The following is an 11753-nucleotide window of genomic DNA, read 5'->3' as shown; positions in this document are numbered from 1 at the left end:
TTTATTCCGTTTAGATTTAAAATAATTTATGTGGAAAAAGTTTATTATATATGAATTATACTTGAATTAGTAAGCAAATAACGGTTCATCAAGATATATTTAAGAAATTATGAAAAAGTAAATAGTTTGTCTCAAAATAGAAAATTTTCATTCTCCTATCACATGTTTTGCATAATTATACAAGATTATTTCTAGTTTTTCTTTTGTTATTCATGATAAAAAGGGGGAGAGATTAATAGTTATTTCAAGGAGTAAAGTGTATATGAGTTAGGGAAGTATTTTAAAATTTTAATATTTTGATTGATATTTGACTTAGGGAGAGTTTGTGATGGAATTTTATTATTGATATTGTATTGTGTTTTCTCAATACTGATATAAAATTCTATGGTTATTTCTAAGCTAGTAATTCACATGATATTGCATGCTTTAGTGTTACACATATTTTTATGTTGTTTTACATAACTTAGTTATATGATTTTATTAATTGTTAGTTTCCTCTTGCCTTACACGTGGCATTGTTTTTTCCATGTATTGTAGGAAATAGGGTGAAGAAAAGTTTGGAAGTATCTATTGGATAGATTGTATTTGATTTTTTTACTTTGAAATAAATGATTTTATCATGAAATGTCAGAGGGGGAGATTGTTAGAGTCTTAATTGTAATTGGCTTTATTTGTATCCAAAATCTAGGTTAGTTGAGTTAAAATTGAGCTATGATTAAGGTTAAAAGAGTTGGAATTGGTAGAATAGATCGTGAAGGAGTCCAAGATGGCAAACATGTCTACGAACATCACATATGATCTATGGAGTGCAATTAGAACTCTTAAGAGTGACAAAGAGCTGCACAAGTTATAGTTCAAATTCTTAATCAAAACTTGCAACGCTTTTTTTTCATTGAAAACATTCAAATTTGGAGAATTCTATGTCTAAAAAAATTGTAGTCCTTCGAGTTATCTTTCCAATGTACTTTGAATCACTCAATCTATATCGGGAGAGAAGGTTATGATGAAAATACTGACTACTGATCAGTTTTTGCTTGCCTACGATAGCTCGACGCTAGGGCAACAATCGAAGTCTAGCAATATTGTTTTGCTTCAAACACTTGATATATATATTTATAGTATATATATAATGTTATACACACACACACACACACATATATATACATATATGTATGTGTATATATATGTGTACATAGCGAAGTTTGGCCATTCCTTTGGTACTCGGAGTTTTAGAATGAGCTTTTCTTCCCGCATTCCATCCTATGGAATGGAGTACTGGAAAGCCCTTATTTGTCCCTCAAAGCTTCTTGTTCATATCTCTCATCAAAAGGCGTTATTCGATAATGTTTGTATAACAGACCCTACTAACCCGAATGAACGCAGCATGTCCATGATTCTTTAGATTTCATTGGCAATCTTTTCGACTGATATGTGTTTATTACACAGCAAGTACTTGAGGATTTGTCAGATATCATGCCCCATGAGTTAGTTGTCAATGCCCCCATGAGGGCAGTCTACCACAACATTTCCCCTTCATTCTATCCAGCCTTACTATTCCTTCAGAGAAACTCCTGAAGTTACATCTTTCAGTACTGAGGGCCCATGTACTCCATTCTACGAAACCTGTCGTACCTTTCTCGCTCTCCGAGAAGGGGGAAATCATATATATATGTGTGTGTGTGTGTGTTTGTGTACATATATATGTATACACACACACACACATACATACATATACATATACATATACATATGTATGTATGTATATATGTGTGTGTGTGTGTATATGTATGTATTTATTCCTTTAACAATCATAATATTCCATATAAATCATTCGTTTAAAGATCCAAATAACTTTCGTTGATTTCAAAATTCAACCATTCAAGCTATAAACTTTTGCATTAAATCATAAATCAAAACGCGTAAGATCTTTGATCAAACACCAAACATATCTTCATCAATTAACCTTCAAAATTGCTGATGTTTTGGGAAGAGGCACTTGGAGTTTCGATACTAAAGAATGAGATTCGTTCTTTGATGTCCACAGAAGATAAACGATACTAGGGGTTAGGAGTTGGTGGGAGGAACAATAAGTCTAGGAAGACAAAGGTGATTACATGAAGAAAGTAGAGGGAACTAAGGGTTAGTCGGGTCTAGACTTCACTGTAAGTCTCATCCTTTATAGTGGATTGATAACTAGCGAAGTGCTCAGAGTTTTTTATCCTTTGCGAAGGGTTTTCTCCATGATCATATTAGTATTATTTACTTTGTGCAATTTACAAACTATGGTATTTAAACATATAATAAATTGACCTGTTTGATTTAATCATCTAGAAACAATTTAAAAACGACTTGTAGCTTTTAATTGATTATTTTTGCATGCTAGATCTAAACAAATTGATAATATGAACTTTCAAGAAAATCCCCCTTCTTTTTTTTCAGTTTTTCTATTTTTTAAACAATAAATAAACACATAAAAAATAGATAAACTAACAACAACAAAAATATAGTGCATGCACGTATATATAAATATCATTAATAAAGCATATGTATGCAGTTAAACGCCTAATCAATGAGATAAAAAAAAGTTCTTACCATAAATAGTAATAGGAGCAATAACAGAACTATAATAATCACTTTGATCTATGAGTTCACTTTTTTTAGCCCAAACCTTCTTAGATGAAGATGTAATCTTACTCAATTGGGTAATTAACTTAGTCAAGTGACTCACTTGATTGGTCAAGAATCTAATGTGAGTAGTTTGATCTTGTTTGTTGTTCCTTATCAAAGACTTACGGCACCTAGGCCTAATGTGACCTAACTCACCACAATTATAACAAGTGAGAACAAATTTGGGAACAAATGTAAGTTTCAAATTTTGAACTTTAGGGAGAGGAAACCTATGTTATACATGTGATTTCTGTCCTCGGTCACCTACATTCTTGTTCTCGTTCCTATTGAAGAGCTCGCGACCCTTTGGTCTTATGTATCCTAACTTACTACGATAGTAGCATGTGGAAATAAATCTAGGAGCAACTATAGGTTTCAAGCTTTGTACCTTAGGTTGACCGAGGAAGGTACAAACTTATTATTAGTAGAGAAGGCAGTATGATAATTTGTTTCATTATCACCTATATCTCCTCTAGTCTCATTTATTTTGTTCAAATCTACCGTGTTATCAATCTTCTTAGATCCATTAGAGAAGGATTGACTTGGGCATTTGATTTTTCAAGATCATTTATAAAAGTTTTAATCTTAATTTCTAAGGACTCTTTCTCAACTCTTAATTCATTCAATAACAAGGCCTTCTTTTTCCAATTCAATCTTAAATAGTATCTTCAAAACTGATCTATTAACCTTATGTAAATTGAGACTTTTCTTATACAGCTAGTCATAAGCCTCATGAATATCCATATCTTTCTTAGATCCTACATCTGAATGTGACTAACTCATCTTGAAAATTTTTGGGTCAAAGATTGTAAATAAATTTTAATACCATTTGAAAGTTTAGATTATCGATTTATTTAGGCCCAACATACGAAAATAATCAACTAAAAGCAACAAGTCACTTTTTAATTATTTCTACACGATTAGATCAAACATATAAATTTATCCGATGATTGGATACCACATTTTGTAAATTATGCAAAGTAAATAACACCAATATGATCACGGAAAAAATCCTTCACAAAGAATCGAAAACTCAAGGCACTTTGCCGGTTAACAATCCACTATGAACACCACAAGAATTTTATATTTTCCCTACAAAGTTTATTTGTGGGGAAAGGTTCTTATTTGTGGGGAAAAACCTTTGCAGACGAAAAAGTTTTTTAGACACGTTTGTCGGTCCAATATCCGGAGAGAATGTTATGATGAAATTACTGACTACTAATCAGTTTTTGCTTGCCTGCAATAGCTTGACGCTCGAGCAACGATCGAAGTCTAGCAATAATTTTTTGCTTCAAACACTTGATTTTGAACTCCTTTCATCTCAAACACTTTCATATATATACATCTCTCTCTCTCTTTTTCTCTCTCTCTCTCTACACACACACACATATGCATTCCTTTAAAGATCATAATTATTCCATATAAATCATTCGTTTAAAGATCCAAATAACTTTCGTTGATTTCAAAATTCAACCATTCAAGCTATAAACTTTTATATTAAATCATAAATCAAAACGCATAAGATCTTTGATCAAACACCAAACCTATCTTCATCAATTAACCTTCAAAATTGTTGAAGTTTTGGGAAGAGGCGCTTGGAGTTCCGATACTAAAGAATGAGATTTGTTCTTTGATGTCCACAGAAGATAAACGATACTAGGGGTTAAGAGCTTGTGTGAGGAACAATTAGTCTAGGAAGATAAAGGTGATTACATGAAGAAAGTCAAAGGGAACTAAGGGTTAGTCGGGTCTAAACTTTACTGTAAGTCTCATCGTTTATAGTAGATTGATAACTAGCTAAGTGCTTACAATTTTTTATCCTTTGCGAAGGGTTTTCTCCATGATCATATTAGTATTATTTACTTTTAGAAACAATTAAAAAATGACTTGTTGCTTTTAATTGATTATTTTTGCATGTTAGATCTAAACAAATTGATAATATGAACTTCAAGAAAATCCCCCTTTTTTTAGCTTTTCTATTTTTTAAACAATAAATAAACACATAAAAAATAGATAAAATAACAACAACAAAAATATAGTGCATGCACGTATATATAAAAATCATTAATAAAGCAGATGTATGCAGTTAAATGCCTAATCAATGAGGCAAAAAAAAAAAAATTAAAAAAAATGACTACCATAAATAGTAATAGGAGCCATACCATAATTATAATAATCACTTTGATCTATGAGTTCACTCTTTTACCCAAAACCTTCTTAGATGAAGATGTAAACTTACTCACTTGAGTAATTAACTTAGTCAAGTGACTCACTTGATTGGTCAAGAATCAAATGTGAGTAGTTTGATCTTGTTTGTTGTTCCTAATCAAAAACTTACGACACCTAGGCCTAATGTGACCTAACTTACCACAATTATAACAAGTGAGAACAAATTTGGGTGCAAACCTAAGTTTCAAATTTTGAACTTTAGGGAGAGGAAACCTATGTTATACATGTGATTTCAGTCCTCGGTCACCTGCATTCTTGTTCTTGTTCCTATTGAAGAGCTCGCAACCCTTTGGTCTTATGTATCCTAACTTACTACGATAGTGACATGTGGAAATAAATATAGGACCAACTCTAGGTTTCAAGCTTTGTACCTTAGGTTGACTGAGTAATGTACAAACTTATTATTAGTAGAGAAGGCGGTATGAGAATTTGTTTCATTATCGCCCATATCTCCTCTAGTCTTATCTATTTTGTTCAGATCTACCGTGTTATCAATCTTCTTAGATCCGTTAGAGAAGGATTGACTTGGGAATTTGATTTTTCAAGATCATTTATAAAAGTTTTAATCTTAATTTCTAAGAACTCTTTCTCAACTCTTAATTCATTCAGTGCTTTGGTAGACTCCTCAAGTTTAATAACAAGGCCTTCTTTTTCTAATTCAAGCTTATATAGTATCTTCAAAACTGATCTATTAACCTTATGTAAATTGAGACTCTCCTTATACAGCTAGTTATAAGCCTCATGAATATCCATATCATTCTTAGATCCTACATCTGAATGTGACTAACTCATCTAGATAATTTGTGGGTCAAAGATTGTAAATAAGCTTTAATACCACTTGAAAATTTAGATTATCAATTTATTTAGACCCAACATACGAAAATAATCAACTAAAAGCAACAAGTCACTTTTTAATTATTTCTACACGATTAGATCAAACGTATTAATTTATTCGATGATTGAATACCACAGTTTGTAAATTGCGCAAAGTAAATAACACCAATATAATCACGGAAAAAATCCTTCGCAAAGAATCGAAAACTCTGGGCACTTTGCCAGTTAACAATCCACTGTAAATTGTAATGAGACTTACAGTACGATCCAAACCCGACTAACCCACAATTTCTTCTAACCTTCTTCCCATAGTCATCTTGGCTCTTCTAGACTGCGTGCTCCTCACATCGGTTCCCAACCCTGGTATCGCTTATCTCCTATGGACTACGATTCGAAGGAATACAATTCTTCTTCAAATGGCATTCTCTAATTCGAATGCTTTCAATGAGAAAAATGCATTGCAAACTACGACAAAGAATTTGGAGCATAACTTTTGCGACTCTTCAATACTCTTTAGATTTATAAGTGCATTTCAAACATATGTGAACTTCTTGGATATCTTTGACATTTGAATTCCTTCAAGAGCTCTTTTAACTTTAATTACAACTCAAATATAACTTAACTAACCTAGATTTTGGATACTAAAGTCGATAACAATTAGGACTCTAACAGAAATGATCTTCATTTCCATAGCTGGAGTCACGAGCATTGATGATATGCTCTGGCTGTATGAAAAAAGTACAAAATATTATCAATGTACATAAGTTAGAGATGTTGCCATACATAATAAATCATATAAAAAAATGTACGGTTATGCTATCTTTCATTAGTTTTTCAGTCGGAAGTTTCAAGATTTTTTAGAGAAGTCACCGAATAATGATGCAACAATAATGCCGATAGTATTTTCAAATCTGGACATTGCATTTTCCTCTATAAAAAATGAACATCAGTAGTATCGTAGCAGTTCAAATTTAATGGGAATTAAATGATAATTTTGTGTGCTTATTATTACATGTATAGATTTTTACCTTAGAATCGCTCGTGTGCATATACTTACAATAATTTCAAAATTACATTTTGTTCAGTTGAGCAAAAGACATCCAATCACAAGTGTAACAAGTTATATACCAAATTGATTGAGTCTCTGTCTTCAATTCTATCTAAACTCTTATCCAGAGTGGTTTGCACTGCAATAGTTAAGAGTGTTGCCATTTTTTCCGAATAATATAAGTAATATTTTTTTCCTTTTCCTTTTGCACTTTAATAGATAGGTGAGTGTAATATATAGTTGGCGAGTGTTTTGAAATATCTTTGATGTTAATGTCTTTGATCTTCCATGGAGGTGAATTACTTGATGTATTCGACAAATCACATGTCTTTTGAGTGATCATCTCTATCAGCATCTCTTTGTTTCTTTCAATAATTAGTAGATAAGTTGTAGTGAAAGATTAGATAAATCATGCAAATATGATAGTGTGACAAAATTCAGTTTTCAAGTGTAAAATATTTCATAAAAAGTAAGACAAGCATACTAATCATTCTTTCCTTCCAGCAAGCTTTTCGAATTTTGGCCTAATGAGGATTGAACTGTTTGCCTTTATGGATAATGACAATCCTGTTAAATACAATACAAACATGCAGTTAAATTGAATTTTGTTGATGGCCATGTTTTTAACAAAAGTACTATTGATTAAATTTTAATGTCATTTACGTCTAAATGGTGTGACTTTTAAATGGTTTCCAACAATCTTTGATTTTTCATAAGACAGACACTAATCTCAGTGCCTTCACGATCGATAAAATCATCCAAAATAGTTAGTATAATTGCTTACAATCTGCACATGACGATGTAAAATTTCATATCAGTTGCAATATTGGAAAAATATTACTTTCTATTGAAGGTTTATATTTATGTGGACATAACTTCTGTTGACTAGAACAATGTATTGGATGGTTGAATCTGAATTTTTGTTGCTCAGAATCTTTTATGTCGGGCGAACATCAACAAAAATGCCAACAAACACAGCATAGAAAAATTGATAAGTGTTTAGCGATACATATTACCTTGGAAATGTAATTGTGTAGCGTAATTTCAAGAAATGATAGATTTGTTTAATAGCAAGAATTACCTATTTCAGTATCCATATCCATGTAGTTTTTAAGTTCATCAAATGGTGTAAATTGAAAGCATGACTCTACAAGAAGACTATGGTCTTTATTTCATTATTCAATCTGGGTTGAGCCACCAATTATCCACAATGTATTTCAACAAGTTGATCTAAATCTTTCATATGTTTGCTTAATAGGTGCATTTGTGATCAAGTATGTCATGGATCGATGGTACCAAAGTGTTTTCAAGAACTTCAATATTCTGAGCAAAATATAGTTACTTGGAGTTAGTTTTCGTACATGAATTAATAATATAAAATGTTAGAAAAGTTACTTTGTAAAATTATTACTATTTTGAAAAATTAAATCATGTAAAATACATCATGCAAGTTAAAAATGAGATCTTTGATATAATCTGTAATAAAATGTATGATTAAATATAAATGCAGCAAAAAAAAAAAAAAAATTGTTGTAGAAAGATTACGATAGTACCTATTAGCCAAAGGTATTGATATATTTTATTGCGTTTTTTCTATCGCAAGTGTACAATATCAAACAAGTAATATAATGGACCATTGAGTCTGGATTATCGTTCTCACAAGGACTCTACTTGGATTCCTAATTTAATATTTCTAACTACTATTCAACAAAATTAAACTAATAGTTATGATTATTGTTTTGTTGTTAATACTTGAAAATATCAAAATTACACAAAAAGATAGGTTGAAGATTCAAATATGGAATGATATTAGAGCATAACAATTTCATCTATTGATTACGTTTAAATCTTAATTCAAGATTCACACCTAATGTTGCGTTCGATCAAATTCTTCTATTATATTCAATTTACCCCTCTTGAGTTCTCATTAAACTTATTTAACTAATTCAATTCCATATTTCTTTGCGAATTAAGCTTATTTAATCGAACTATTAGATCTAAAAATTCATCTAAGATCGTAGTAATTAATATAGATATCTCCACACGTTATACTAATTTATCGAATTTTAATATGTGGTCTAAATTTAAAACTCACTTCTCGATTCATAATAGATTCACGAAATCGTTGAATAATTGGCCAAAAAATTCGAAGGATTGAACACCTAATTAAAATAAACACTTAAGCATTTAAAGAATTTGAATCTTGAATAAAAGAAATAAAGAGTCTCAAAATATTACATTGTTTGCGCTAATATGAAATTTAGCTACACTTGATAATGGAAAAAAAGGCTAAAGATTTGTATTGAGTACATAACTAGGTTTTGAATTGAGATGTAGAAAAGTGGATAAATCTTGCACCAAGTTTTATTCTTGCCTTCAATCTTGATCTCAAAACTAGATCTTTTACTCTAATTTTAGACCACTTTGTACTGGAGAGCATATCATTGTCGTTGGATTATTAATCTGAGATAATTAACAAAATGCTCATTTGTTAAATTAAATTATCTGAGAAATACCATGATTACATAAGTGCAGAAAAATGGATTGCTCCGGAAATTTTATAACAAGCCCAGGACACCATTCGCGCAGTTGGTGTCATGGGTCTAAAGCAAATGTCCGGGACCTCTATGCACAAGTCAAAAACCACTAACTCATAATATACAAGAACTGTGGTAGATAATAAAACAACTATAGAATTAGGTGTTCACTGTATAAAAATGAAAGTTATAAGTATTCTGTCAAAAAAATTCTCATAGATTCAGGGAATGAATATTTTACATTGTTTCCAATTATATTATAACGACAAAATAAAAAAAAAAAAAAAAAAAAAAAAAAAAAAAAAAAAAAGGTAATTTACAGTACTATACTGTCATGCCATAATATAGGACTAGTATATAAGAAATTACCTTTCGCACCAAGTATTTTTTGGCATATTACAGACCGTAAAAGTTCGACGTGTCAAAAAATGTAATTCTTTTATTGAATCCCACTTTCCTTGCTCCAGTTCTTTCTTCATTAAGAATAGGATTATTGTACTTATCTCAAAGACCCATAAAACCATGAACTAACTTTGATGCATGCAAATAAATACATATATATACACACACATTCAAGAATACATTACCGATTACTGTAATAGGGTCATACATTTTACTACCAGCCACCACTAACCACTTCGGGAATATATATATCTATTCCCGAATCCGAAGTATAGATTAGGATTAAGTGAGATAAGCTAAGGCATATAGTTTTATTTCGAGAATTTTAGGTAGTATGCAGGGTAGTTTTAGCCTCTTCTTTTGCTATATTTAAGTTAATGCTTCTAAAGGGGAATATGTTTGCCCTCTTATAGTCTAATCGTAAATTGGTGCCAATTTTTAATATAGCACTTTGCTTTTCGGCTTTAATATCTTTGTTCGACAGCCATTGTTTAGTCTTCATCTTCAATGTAATTACATTGAGAGCTTTATTCACGTGATAAATGGCGCATAATGCTTGGTTTGCTTAGTTCTTGAGAAAATGTCGTCTTGCTTTTATCCCCTGCTTCATCTAATATGTTTATTGAGTACAGTTTATTTGGTGTACTTGCACCTGCCTATATGACTGTATTGTTTATACATACTTGATGCTGGTCCCAGAGTTGATAAAATCTTGAAGTTAAATGGTTTATTCTCGAATCAAAAATTATTTCAGAAATAAAATAGCGTAAACAAAAATAGGAACACAAGATATGTTTTTTGCTCCAAAATGGAGCCTGGATGTTTAGTCCAAGGACCTAATCACCCGTTGAGCCTCAATCAAGAGATATGCTCGAGTTTCCACTAATTTCACAAAGAATCAGTACAGAATGTTCGAAGAAATCAGGGATTTATTCATCTTTTTCTAGCCTCTATTTCACACAGATTTCCTTTTAACAATATCACACAGATCACTCAACTTTACAATCCTTACTCAAAGGACTTTCAAAATTACACAGATTTCTTATTACATTTTCAGAGAAAGGAGAGAGATGAAAGAACTCCCACACAGAGAGAAAGACTGAAAGTTCTAGAGAAAATCAGAGAGTATATCAAAAACCAGACAACCAAGGGTCAAGTAAGTATCAAACAGTTGGACCGACTTTATCTAACGGTTGGGGGTGTGCTACGTGTACGGTACACACCCAACCATAAGAGGCAGTAAATCTTGAAACCAAAAACGCGAGAATACGTTAAGTTTGGACCTCTTGTTTGTTCAATTTAATAAGGGCGCAAAGTAGGAAATAGTGAGGCAACCTAACACTTTTAACATTTTCCACCTTGCTGAACTATTTCTTGTTTCAACTAGTGGATTCCAACATTTCTTGATTTCATTTAGCTCTACAGTACCTGGAAAAGAAAAAATTTAAAGTTAGTATTATTCTCAACAAATGAGTTACTGAATGTTACCTAATATAATTTAGGTTATATTCAGAATTTTCAAACAGTTCTTAAATTTGTTAAGTGTCAAAATTTTTGTTCCAAGATCAGAGGGATTATACTCTGTAGGAATTTTAATTAGACTGATTAACCTTTTTTCAACCATATTCCTAACAAAATGAAATTTTATATCAACATGCTTTGTCCTATCATGATAAACAGGGTTTTTACTTAAATGAATTGCATTTTGATTATCAGTATGAATGCTAACAGATTCATTTACAAAACCAATTTCATTTAACAGTCCTCTTAACCATATGCTCTCTTTCACAGCATCATATGCAACAATATACTCAGCCTCTGTTGAAAACAATGCAAACTAATTTTTGCAGTTGAGATTTCCAACTAATACAAGCATTACACAAAGTAAAAATATAAGAGGATGTAGACCTTCTTTTATCAAGATCACCAGTAAAATCTGAATCAGTGTACCCCTTTAAAACTATGTCTTCATTACTTCTTTTAAACTTTAGTCCCAAGTCAATTGAGCCTTTCAAGTATCTCATCATCCACTTTAT

The sequence above is a fragment of the Olea europaea genome, chromosome 2 (assembly GCF_002742605.1).
Source record: "Olea europaea var. sylvestris chromosome 2, O_europaea_v1, whole genome shotgun sequence".
Taxonomy (NCBI): domain Eukaryota; kingdom Viridiplantae; phylum Streptophyta; class Magnoliopsida; order Lamiales; family Oleaceae; genus Olea; species Olea europaea.
The sequence above is the reverse complement of the archived record's forward strand: the minus strand, read 5'-3'. Positions refer to the sequence as shown.